Genomic DNA, 13,500 nt, shown 5'->3' with positions numbered 1-13,500 from the left:
CCGCTGCGCTATGTGTACACAATGGGTGAGGTGGGTTCTTTGGCTCTCTCTCACTCTTTCTCTCTTTCTCTCTCTTCCTGTCTCTCACCCTGTTTCTCTCTCTCTGCCTCTATTACACTGTTTCTCTCTTCCTTGTATCTCACTCTTTCTCTTTCTCTCTTTGTTTGTCTTCCTCTCTCTCGCTCTTTCTCTCTCTCTCTTCCTCACTCTCACTCTCACTCTTTCTCTCTCTCTTCTTCTCTCTCACTCATTCTCTCTCATCCTCTTTCTCACTCTTTCTCTCTCACTGTTTTTCTCTCTCTTCGTGTCTCCCACTCTTTCTCTCTGTCTTCCTCCCACTCTTTCTTTCTTTTTCTCTCTGTCTTCCTCTCACTCTCACTGTTTCTCTCTTTCTCTCTGTATTCCTCTCACTCTTTCTTTCTTTTTCTATCTGTCTTCCTCTCACTCTTTCTTTATCTCTTTATCTATCTTTCTCTCTCCGTTGATGGACGCATGATGCACAATCTTATCTTGCTTTTTGTCTAGCAGGCCTGCGATGATGCATGGCCATCCTGCAATCATCACTCAACCTTAATTGTGAGCTCCGCTTGGCTGCGTGTACACAATGGGTGAGGAGGTTTATTCGGCACGTGGTGGACCCTCTTTGACACCCGCCGATGGTGGAAGGTGAGCAGAGAGGCTTGTTTGCGCAGCGGCGGTCAGTCACCTGCAGGCAGTGGGAGTGCATGGGGTGCAGCAGCCTGGGTGCGCAGCGACTGTCATACACCTCTGGGCAGTTGGAGTGGATGGGGTGCAGCAGCCTGGGTGCGCAGGGGCGGGCAAACACCTATGGACAGTGGGAGTGGATGGGGTGCATCACCCTGGGTGTACAGCAGAGGTTAGACACCTCTGGGCAGTGGAAGTGGATGGGGTACACTAGCCTGAATACACAAAGGTGGGACAGTGATGTAGGCGTGCGCTGTTGTATGTACTCATCCATTACTGATTCCATGCTATGTTTCTGATGACTAAGCTTGAGGGCTGCCCTATATCCTGGCACGTGGTTGGAGACACACCGGTGGCAGAAAGGTGAGCTGTGAAGATTTTCTCCACAGTGTCAACACTCACTCTCCCTCTCTATCTCTTCCTTTCTCTCTCACACTCTTTCTCTCTTTCTCTGTCTCTTCCTCTCTCTCTCATTCTTTCTTTCTGTCCCTTCCTCTCTCTCACTCTTTCTCTCTCTCTCCTCCTCTCTCTCACACTCTTTCTCTCTCTCTTCCTCTATTACATTGTTTCTCTCTTTCTCTCTTCCTTGTATCTCACACTTTCTCTGTCTTCCTCTCTCACTCTTTCTCTCTCTCTCTTCCGCACTCTCACTCTTTCTCTCTCTCTCTTCCTCACTCTCACTCTTTCGCTCTCTCTTCCTCTCTCTCACTCTTTCTCTCTCTCTCTTCCTCTCTCATACTGTTTCTGTCTCTCTTCATTTCTCTCTGTCTTCCTCTCACTCTTTCTTTTTCTCTCTCTCTTCCTCTCACTCCCACTGTTTCTCTCTTTCTCTCTGTCTTCCTCTCACTCTTGCTTTCTTTTTCTCTCTGTCTTTCTCTCTCCTTTGATGGACACATGACGCACAATCATATCTTGCTTTTTATCTAACCGGCTGTGATTCACAAACCGACATCCCCCCCAACACCACCACAGCTGAACGTATGTACAACCTGCGATAATGCTTGGCCATCCTGACAACGCCTCAGAAAGTTGCTTCGACACGTGGTGCACCCTCTTACACACACACCGGTGGCAGAAGGTGAGCAGAGAGGTTTCTTTTCACAGCAGCAGGCAATCACATCTGGGCAGTGGGAGTGGATAGTTGGCAGCAGCCTGAGTGCACATTGCCAAAATGGAGAATTAGGCCTATACAGTTGTATGTGCTCTGGAATTACTAATTCTATACTATCTTTCAGATGACTAAACTTGAGGGTGCACTATGTCCCGGCATGTGGTTGGAGACACACCGGTGGCACCAAGGTGAGCAGCGAAGATTTTCTCCAGTGTCAACACTCAGTCTCCCTCTCCATCTCTTCCTTTCTCTCTCTCACACTTTCTCTCTTTCTCTGTCTCTTCCTCTCTCTCATTCTTTCTTTCTCTCTCTTCCTCTCTCTCTCACTCTTTCTTTCTCTTTCTCTTCCTTTCTCTCACACTGTTTCTCTCTCTCTCTTTTCCTTGTATCTTACTCTTTCTCTCTTTCTCTGTCTTCCTCTCTCTCTCTCACTCTTTCTCTGTCTTCCTCTCTCTCACTCTTTCTCTCCTCTCTCTCACTCTTTCTCTCTCTCTCTTCCTCTCTCTCACACTGTTTCTCTCGTTCTCTCTTCCTTGTACCTCACTCTTTCTCTCTCTCACTCTTTCTCTCTTTCTTTGTCTTCCTCTCTCTCACTCTTTCTTGTTTCTCTCTCTCTACCTCACTCTTTCTCTCTTTCTCCTTTGCTGGACGCATAACGCATCATCTTATCTTTCTTTTTGTCTTGCAGGCTGTGATTCACATATGGTCCAGCGATGACGCGACATGGCTGTACATAGTTTTATTTGTTGTTGTTTTGTTTTAATAAAATGTTTTATATGTAAATCCATACATGACTAAGATTTTGATTTGTCCAACCTAACGTGTCTGTCACATTTGTTTGTGGGGGTGAGGGGGGATGGCGGACAAGAAGCTCCTGCTGGGGGATGTCGGAGCAGTGCTGGGTGTCCAACCTGCATGATCGTTGCCTCCATCGCATCTGTTCTCAGAGACTTACGAGCAGGCGGGCTCGCTCGTAGATGAAGAGCTGCAAGCTGACTGGCAGGCTCATAGAGGGAGAACCGCGGCCCGTCAGCTTGCAGAGGGAGAGCTGCGGGCCAGCTCGCAGAGGAACACCTGAGGGCCGACTGGTATAGGGAAAGGTGCGGGCCGTCGGCTTCCAAAGGGATAGCTGAGGAACAGTAATGTGGGGAGAGGGAGCGTGAAGGGGGTAACTCGCAGAGAGAGGCCTGCGGTATATTTCCAGTCTTGGCTTCACAGATCCAACTGCGGACCCGAGATCTTGCACCCGAAGAGTTGTGAGCCGACAAGTGGTTCGCAGAGCGAGACTTGCGGGCCCAAAAATGTTGTTGGAGGTATGCTGTTGATGGGGGAAAAGGGTGCGTTACCTGCTGATGTCACTGGCGTAACGAAAGTTGTGGGGGCCTCCCTTCAAGGTACATAGAGGGGCCCCCATTCCGTATTTACATAGAGTTCTCATGACTGTGTACGGTGCTGAGGGGGCCCCTTGCAGCTCGGGGCCCCCTGCACCGCGGGGGCTGTGGGTGCCTGTGCTACGCCCCTGGCTGATGTAGGGAGACACAGCATGAAAGAGGTATCTCGCACAGACAGAGCTCCGGTATATTAAATTGCCCTCGAGACCTTTCTTTTACATTTTCACACTCGATGCGAGGCACAAGATGGCTGCTAACACTTCCTGGTTTGAAGTGTTAGCAGCCAATCAGAGGCAAGCTCGTGCTCCGGAGTTAGGTACCGTCCAGATATATATATCTTTTTTTCCTTTAATATCTCAAAAACTACTGAACGGATTAACACCATTTCAACAAAAGCGCGCTTTCTGGACCAAGACCTTTCTCCTTGCCAAATTTGGCGTAATTCCGTTCAGAAGTTTGAACTGTAGCCTTGTCTAAAGTTTCCTATGGAAAATGCATTGAGAAAACACTTTTTCGGACCCCCCTTTTTTCTCAGCCCCCCTTTGACCAATCACCCTGTAATATTTCTTCGCAGCTGAATAGCTCCGGTCGTGGGTGTAAATATCTCGCAATAAACTTGCTTTCAATCAACAACCAACCTTGTACATCCTAACTTTAGGACTCCTAAATGCCTTCTGTGACTCCCGAAAGCCTTAAAATTAGTATTTTTCTCAGTTTATTAGTAGTATAGTTAGGACTCCTAACTTTAGGACTCCTAAATGCCTTCTGTGAATACCGAAAGTCTTAAAATAAGGATTTTTCTCAATTAAGTAGTCCTAAAGTTAGGACTCCTAACTTTAGGACTCCTAAATGCCTTCTGTGACTCCCGAAAGCCTTAAAATTAGGATTTTTCTCAGTTTAGTAGTAGTAAAGTTAGGAGTCCTAAAGCACAACTTCTAAAAGAGTAGGACATGATTCCTTTGTTTAAAAATGGGAAAAGAGAAAATGCTATTTGCGAGAAGGCTGTTATGTGCAACATTGTGGCAGTATCATGGACATCAAGTCCCCCAAATGCTTGGGGTAACTGAAATGATATCATACACCCTTTCACCTTATTAACATCAAAGCAAGTAACATCATATTGTCTTTGACCCTGAACCTTCCCAGGAAGTGATGTGACATGGCCTTAACCCGCATGATATCACAATAATTGATATAACTGAAGTTACAACACAATGTCTCTTTTGGTTCTACCTGTATTAGGGTGCTGACATAACCTGTGAAAGTACTGGGGTGTATGTAAGACAAAACTTACCCTAAACTGTACTGAGCAAAAAGAAATAACCAGAGCTGTTTTGAAAGGGGTCAGGGTTACTGGGATGTCAACATGAGAAAATTGTGAAAAAAATATCAAATAGTGCATTTTAAAGCACATTTTTCAAATGCATCTGCTATAAAGCCATTGGTAATAAAAGGGCACTTTTTAAGTATATAAGTCTTTTTATGGTGTACCAACCCAATGAACCTGACGTGCTCAAGGCATTGACACTCTTTTTTTCAAAAGTTACTATGGATGCCCCCATATTCAGAAAATACTGTATATTGTGCCAGGGCCAGCATTTTGCCATGTGTGTCCTCTATAAGCCACGGGTACCCCCTTATGCCAACAATTACAAATAATGTGCAGGCCCTAAAATGTTGCTATTAATGTTATCCATATATCATGGGTGATCCTTATATTAAAACGTACCTAGAGTATGATCTGGTCAGCGTTTTGCCATGTTTGTCACCCTCCCATATGCCAGATCTGTCATCCTTTGTGCCAGAAATCACTATGCGCTAGCACAAGCATTTTGCCATGAATGCCCCATGCTAAGAATTACCTCCTGTATGCCTGCTCCAGCCTTTTGTCATGGATGTCCCATTTATTTTAAGTATGCTGGGTTCTGTCTGTTAATAATTGCTCCCAGTATGCCAACATCAATATTTTGAAAGGGCCAAAAACAGATGTGCAAGCATGTCACATTCTCACTCATGCCAATTTACATTCACTAAATCACACTCATTCTCATCTACTCGCTGTCACTCAACCATTGTCACTCACTAGCACTCATCGATTATCACTCTCTTGCACTCTCTATTTTATACCCACTTACACATTGTCACTCATTCTTACAATGATTAACTCACAGCCACTCACTCCCACTGACATGCACTCGCTCTTACCCTCACTCCATTATTCTCGCTCACCCTGACTCACTCATACTCACTTAATGAAATTTAATATCAGTTATAGCCACTCCTATAACTGACTACCACTCCACTCCACTCACACACACATGCTCATGTACACACATACTTGCACTTAAACACTCCCTATCTCACGTAAACACACTCTCACCCACAGCCATGCACACAATACACATTTACATTTTTTTTTACTTACCAGATGCTCTATTTTGTATTAGAATAATATAGCCTTATAGCCCGCCGTAGCGGGCTATACCGGCTGTTAGAGGCCCGCTGCAGCGTTAAAGGCCCGAGCCGAAGGCGAGGGACTTTAACAAAGCAGAGGGACTTTAAAAGCCGGTATAGCCCTGCTACGAAGGGCTATAAGGCTATTAGAACATTCTGCCACTAGAGGGCAGAATGTTCTAACAAAACAAAGCCTTCAGGGAGCGAGTGGGGATTGAAATCCCCTCAGGCTCCCTGAAGTCTTTGTTCACAGCCAGAGCTGTGAACAAAGACACATTGGAATGTTGGAGCTCCGGGCTTATGCCAGCCATTATAAGCCCGGAGCACTCCATTGTTTTCAATGGAGCTCCCAACATTCCAATGTTCTAATAGTGAATAATATACATTTATTTACTGTTAGCATAATTAAATATGAGCGATAAACAAGGAGGGCAAAGCTGTCCCTGTCTTCTTGGTACTGATTATGCATAGCACTAATTATGCATAGCACTGGTCGCATAGCACTGCACCATTCTAAGGCCGGTGGTTGCAAAGGCAGTGCTATGGGTCACAGTGAGCAAGCCAGCGGTCGCAATTACGACCCCTGACAATTTCTAAATGAAGTCCATGGACAGGATTACATGAAGTGATTTCCCTGAGGGGGTGGTAACAGTGGTTTTGTTTGGTGAGAGTATTTGATGTGTGAGAGGATTTTTGTCTCCAACCATTTCTGATCCCTTTGACCCAAGGATGTATTGTTGGTGTTTACCCAAATACAACTTGCATTTGTTCTTTTATTATTAAAAACGTTACTAAAAAAAGATACTTCCCCTTTAGTAATTTCAAGACAAGATTTGAAATGAGTAAGAGCTTGAATAACTTGAACCCACATTAATTTTATCTAAAGATATATTGTTATACAATGTGGCATCAGAGAGCATGTCAGCCATAACGGTGAATAATATGAGAATTAATAGGGTTGAAAAAAGAATAAATGGGTTTCAATTGATTCCAGGATAGGCAACTTGTTGATGTCTCAAGAATGTGGCTACCACTTCTTAAACCCTGTAAAGACTGGTGTCTGGACTAATCAATCAACCTGGAGGAAAAGTATTAGAGGATGTTTGAACAAGACCTGCTTTAGAGATTTTCATGCTGTCAAATCTATGCTAAGGGATGACGATTCTCCAAAGAATAACAAGGATGATCAATTCTGTTCAGATCTGTGGATTAGTAAGCTTTTCATGGGTGACTGGCAAATGGTGGCAAACTTGTCTTCAAGGCAAGGAAGCATTAAGACTTTTTTGGACTGGGGAAGAGTCAAGCACAGTTACCAATCATTTAGCGTTCATCGTGAAGATAAGGAATTCAGGCAGTGGGAAGCTGCCTGAATCCTTTATCTCTATGATAGCACTTGGAAAACCTGCTCAAAACGCAGAGCCCAAGAGAAGAAAACAGACAATTCCAATTGAAGCTACAGTGGCATCCAAACCACTTATGTCAGTGTGCTCCTTAGCCGGCAGGTGAAAGAGACCCGTGAACCTCTAACTGGCCAAATGGAATTTGTTTGTGTTGGAATTAGGACTCCTTCACTTTAACACTACTAACGAATGTCAAAGTGCTTATGCTCTCACCTTTGAACATGGCATCAGTGTCTTACACTCAATTGGCACATTTAAGCTACTTTAATGTCTCTATTAAAGTGGTACTTTCTGTACCCAAGGCCTGTAAATTAAATGGTACTAGTGGGCCTGCAGCACTTATCGTGATGGCCACTTAAGTAGTCCTTTAAAACATGTCCCAGGCCTGTCTGTGTGCATTTTAAATTTCCAATTCGACCTGGAAAAATAAACCTTATGCCAAGTCTAAACCTTTCAAAACATATTTTACCCCTAAAGTAGGCCCTAAACAGCCCATGGAGCTGGGTGCACCCTATTTAAAATGTTGGACATGTACCTTTAGGTTTTACATGCCCTGGTAGTTGAAAAATTCCTCTTTCACTACCTCAAGGCCTGCCTCACCAATAGAATGACATTGGGTTACCTTAATACATTACATAAGTGCTAATGTTTGACTGGAACAGGTAGAATAGTCATGTTTAGTCTCAAATTAATTATAATTTAAAAACCTCTTAAACAGTAAAGTCCGACTTTAAGTCACAATTCTGAAAAAAACACTTTTAGAAAGTTGCCATTTTCTTGTCTCAACCATTTGGTGCATGTCTCCTGGGTCACATGACTGTGAATAGAGTTGGAGTAAGCCTTTATGTATTCCTCCCAGACAGTGAGACAAACAGGAAGTACGTATTGGCAGTATTGGCCATCCTGCCAGGACAGGAGGGGTGGAGCTGTTCCCTGCCCCACTTGCATTTCAAAGGGGCTGCCGTACAGCATGCTCACAACTAACTTGACACCAACCTGTTTTCATCCTACATTTCTTAGAGCCGGGTAAGGGTAGGAAGTACATTTACAGAAACAATGTAGGGGGAAGTCTAGAAGTCTAAAGGCTGGCTCCAAGTATAAATATTATTCCCTCAAGACCAACTCTTTAGTTCATGTCTAGACCAGCAGATGTCAGATACCACAATAACTGAATAGAGAGTGACTAACGTCTGATAATGGACCAGCAAGGGCAAAGCACGATGCTTGTCCTTCCACACCTGCTGATGCTCAACCAAGTGAGTTGTACACAGCACTCATTCTGGAGAAACACCAAGGAGAATGGGACAAAATAAGGAAAGAGACAATTTCTTACTGTATGACAGCTTCCTTGGATAACTCTTCACGCTCGTCTGTCATCTGCCTCTAAGTGTGCGAGTGCCTGAACAGCAACAAGAACAAATATTTAGTTTAAAAAAACCTTTACAGCTTTTCATTTCCAGTTTCAATAATTGACATTGTTTCTCTCAATCTAGACTCAATATACCTGTTAATTTGCATGAGAATCCTTTAAAAAATTAGTTCTTTTTCTTCTAGTTTCTTCACTAGAATTAAACAAGTCTCTGGATTGGACAAGTGCTGCCTGGTTAGCGCAGATTGCGTGATTCACCAAATAATAATTACGTACCTTGTAAATAATCAAGCATGACTTGCATGTGCGCTTGAAAGAGGTAAACATTAAATGTACTTAGCTTTCTCTTGTCTATTTTATCTTTTGCAGCTCATCAAGAACTCTCTCCAGAAAGCACAAGGTTCACAGAGGAAGAAGATATCCTAGATGTGCAGGTAAGCTGGGTCGCCTGGAAAAACATGGGTGATGTCTTCACTGGAACTCCGATTGCCTAGCAAAGGGTGTGGTCCAAGGGAGTGGTATTTATATTCTCTTGAAATCAAAGATGACTGCCACTATCACATGGCTATATACATAATGTTCTGACTTGCTCCAGAACATTCTGGCTTGTTCCAGATGGATTACCATGTGCTGTCAATGTCTATTTACTGGCTCGTTCCACAACCTTCTGGTTTGTTCCTCAACCTTTCAACTTCTTCCAGAACCTTTTGAATTGTTCCAGAGAGATTGCAATGTGATTTAAAAGTCTATTTATAAGTGACTAGTTGACAACTTGTTTCTTCTTTTTACCAACAGTCTTAAATTATATTTGTTCATTACAGTTGTATTACATTTTTTACACTTGTGACTCATCTGCCCTCAGAGCTTTGGGAACCATGTTTTGGCATCTCCACAAACGTACCCAAAAAGATCAATCCCCAGGGATGTTCTGTGAAACACATGACTCTGTAAACTGGGTGGCCATGACACCAGAGCACCAGCAGAAAGACTGCCTTATACTTCAGAGGACTTCCCTGCTGGCTGAGGCCTGCCTAGTACTTCAGAGGGGTGCCCTGCAGCTACCAGGGGACTGCTCTGCTTGAAGCCTGCCCTGTACCCTCATAGGACTGCCCTGCTGCTTGACGCCAGCCTTGCTGCTTAGTGCTACGACTACCAGAGTAACTCCAATGGCTAGTTAGCTGGCCTCCTGTTCTGAGCTACAGGGACACAACAAGCTCCAACAGTTTTCATTCCATACCTGAAGCTCTGCCTGAAGTGAATTCTGCCCTCTTAGTGATGCCTCACCAGTTCTGGAACCTTAGACGTGGTACTAAGGTGCCCAAACAGCCCAAACTGGAACAAAAAGAGGCCAGAGTACAGACAGGAGACAGGCTTGACTTTGCAGTAGCTCCCACTATGTTTTTCTCAGCAGCAAATCTTGTTCAGCGGCTCTTCTTGGAGGGGGTATCTGGCCTGTGGAGCACTTGTCAGCTACAGCCCGCAGCTTCATCTAGCTGGAGATATTCAACTTCCAAAAAAGTGACAAAGTCTGAATTTAGAAATCTTCATCATGACTTCATCCAATGGCTGCCTGATGACAATGCCTCCTCCTCTGACAACGCCTGCTGCCTTGCCCCGCTGATCTTTACCTCTGACATTTTTCTTCAAACTCTGAAGGTGAGCTAAGACCAGGGCCAATCTACTACGTGCATCTGAATTTGGTCAACCTTAGATTTTCACTTTTTCCGGTCTTGAGAGCTTTGGTATCCGTGGTTGGCACTTTGATCTTGTAGGTGCTAGTTTTCACTGAAAACTTTCAAAATTCATAACCCCGCTTCTACTTAATGGATTTTGGTAATTCTGTTGTCAACTTATTTATTATTATTATTCCTGTTGAATCCCAAAATGATCAGCCTTCAAAGCCCTATTTAACCCACATCGTGCTGACTCAACTCCCTCAACGCCACTTCTTGATGTCTTCCCATCATCCATTCATGCAGGCTCTCTTAGCCCTACTTACCATTGATAATGCCATCTTCACTCAAGGCATCTTCCTAGAAGCTTTCAAGACAGACAGATTCTTTCACTACTACACTAGACCCTGATGACCTAACAACCTACTGTCCAAACACTCACCTACCATTCCATGGCAAGATCATTAAAAAAGAAATCTCTGTTCAACTCCCAGATTACATCAATAATAACCATTTCCAGAATGACTACATGTCAAATCACATCTGATTTCAGATCATGCTTCTGTCTGGAGAACGATACCTTACACATTGTAGATGATGTTTTCTTGAGCACAGATAAAGATTACACCTGGCTACTGATGTTACTGGACCTCTCAAATGCCTTCCACATAGTTGACTATCCCACTCTCATATGCATTCTGCTGTCTCAAATGTGATTCACTGACAATGTCCTTCATTGGTGCTCCTCCTACCTTTCCAACCAACACCAGTTTGTTCATATGGTCACCTCTAAGTCCCTTTCACCTGTATAGTCCCACAGTGGTCCCCTACTGTGTCCTGCCACCTTCAACCTTTACTTGTGAGCTGTTGTGTGCTCTACTCACAGATAACAGCATCAAGATTCACCTATATGCTTCTGATACACAATTCTACTTGATAGGCTCCTCTGCTTCACGCATCCAATGCCTTAAATGTTGCTTGCATATTATCCAGAACTAGATGACCAGCGCCTACCTGAATCTCAATCCAGCCAAGACAAAATTCCTGTTGACTGAAATGAAAAACAAGATACAGTACAAACCTTGCTAATGGCATGAACCTTGACGGCTTTGAACCCCAACATTCACCAAACGCTAAGTCACTTGCTTTCATCCTAGACACCAACCTCACCCTCATTGAAAACATTGACCAAGAAAATATAAAGATGGCCTGGTACAAGCTCTCTCTGTTATGTACCCAATGTACTCCAGTCTAGGCCTAGGTAGTTACACAGCTTTTTACCTACATTTGTCTTACCTTGCTCTGCATAACGGTTCTAGAATTGACCTTTAACCCAGTTAAGTGCTGAAAAAATGTCAATCGGTTTCCTTGAAACAAGCCTCATTTATTATGCATAAGGATTCTTAGAAAAGTCCCTGCATATGACGTACATAACAGGATTAACATACTCTGTGCAAGAGTCATGGTCCTCCTCATCTTAGGTTGAAAGTACTGCTTTGCATAATTGCATGTATTTATTTAAGCTCATTTACAGAATAATACTCACAGTATATCAAATGTGTAAGGAACCTGGATGCTATCTTTTTGGTAAAAAAGAACCATACCAACACTAGATAGGCAGAGGAATAGCTTCCACGCTGACACTAGACCCTGAGGTCCCGGCCTGCAGAAGCTACAACACTTGTAATACTTGTAATCTTCTACATCTGTTTCCGTCTAATGATTGTCGCAGCAAACATGTCTTATACAAGAATGACGCTGGTTCAATAAATACTTATTGAAAACGTCCCCATCGTTTATTCTGTGTACCTCTCTGAGACTAAGGGAGAACGAGTGACTGAACAAAAAGTACTTTACTGTTTTCACAACCCCTGAAGGATCAAGGGTTGTCATGTTCGATAGTTGCCAGAAACGATTCACTACTTGGTAAGGTTAGGGAGCTTATGGTGGCACTGTGAGCTAGCTGGTCTAAAGGCTAACATATGCTTTGGGGGTAGCCGGAATCAGACTAGACACCAATCCCTTAGTGTCTGTTGACTAAACACACAGATCATATGCATTTTTAGGAACTAAACAACACTGTTTCTTCCATACAGAACTGCTATTCATGTCCATATACTCTTGCATCCTGCTGGGGGTACTGCCGTACTCCCTGGGCTCCCAGACTCCACACTGGCAGCCATTAGGGGCATCCTACACCCTACTACACATCTCATCCAGGACTTAAAGAAATATGATCATATCATCCCCATTCTAATGGAACTCCATTTGCTTTCCTTGCCAGCCCACACAGTACTCAAAACCTCATAAACTCATTTAAAAAGCCATCACAATCAACACACCAAATTACCTTGCTGACAAGCTTATCGTCTCGGGTTCATGGAACCCTCCCACCCAGGACACCGTTAGAGTGTAAACTAAAAGTGTAAAAAAGAAAAACAAGACGGCTCATCTTTTTATTCTATGCAACCAGACCCTTGAACAACATCCCTGTATCCACCAGGAGTACCCCAATGCTGCTCCAATTTAAGAGTTGGACTGACCGTTCAATAAACACTACATCTCAGTGCGTTAATCACCCTCAACCTAGTTTGCACTTGTGCTACTCATTCACTTTATGCTTTTATTTGATTATGTGCATCGCTTGCTGTCTTTTTGCTGGAATTGCACTATAGAAAATCCATACACATACATGCATTAGGGACAAGGGAGACTTTAGCCACATGGCATAAGACACATACTTTTCTGCAAGGTGAAGCAAGGAAGTTGAAATAAATGTGCTTGCATGTCGTGCCAGCTATTAAAAGGTGGGGAATAAGGCAGTTCTTCGGCTTTGGTGTGTGGTACCCTGTTAGGGCTCACGAGCCCCACATACTGGTGTGCTAAAAAAAAAATATTAATAGAATTGTTTCACTTAATGGGTGACTTCAGCTTTTGAGTGGAAGCATCCAGTGGTGAGCCACATAGCACTGCCAGTGTAAGTCTGCAGTGAGCATTCTGGCACCAATTGACACCAGATGGGAAGAGCAGAAGGATTGTTTAGCATAAGGGAGACAACAGGGGGTTTACAAGGAGTGGCTCTTCCTGATGCTCCCTTCATCCTGGTACTCTGAATATGAAATGAACGACTAGAGAGGAGCACTACTGATGGAGGCCACAGTGTCAATCTAGGCTCTGAGGTCTAAGACATATCTGAGCTTCACAGATGGTTGGTGATACCATCGCAGTGAGTGCTTTGGTGCCACAGGAGGTATCACCACTGCAGGGAGTTGAAGAGGGGGGCGAAGGGAACCAGACCATATAGTACAGACAGTACAGACAGACTCTCTGCAGCGAAAGGCATCATCAGTTTGGAACTGAAGAAGATACATCAAAGTACGAGCTATTCTCTGCAAAC

Source organism: Triturus cristatus, chromosome 2_2, assembly GCF_964204655.1.
Source record: "Triturus cristatus chromosome 2_2, aTriCri1.1, whole genome shotgun sequence".
Classification (NCBI taxonomy): Eukaryota; Metazoa; Chordata; class Amphibia; order Caudata; family Salamandridae; genus Triturus; species Triturus cristatus.
This window is presented reverse-complemented; position numbering follows the sequence as displayed.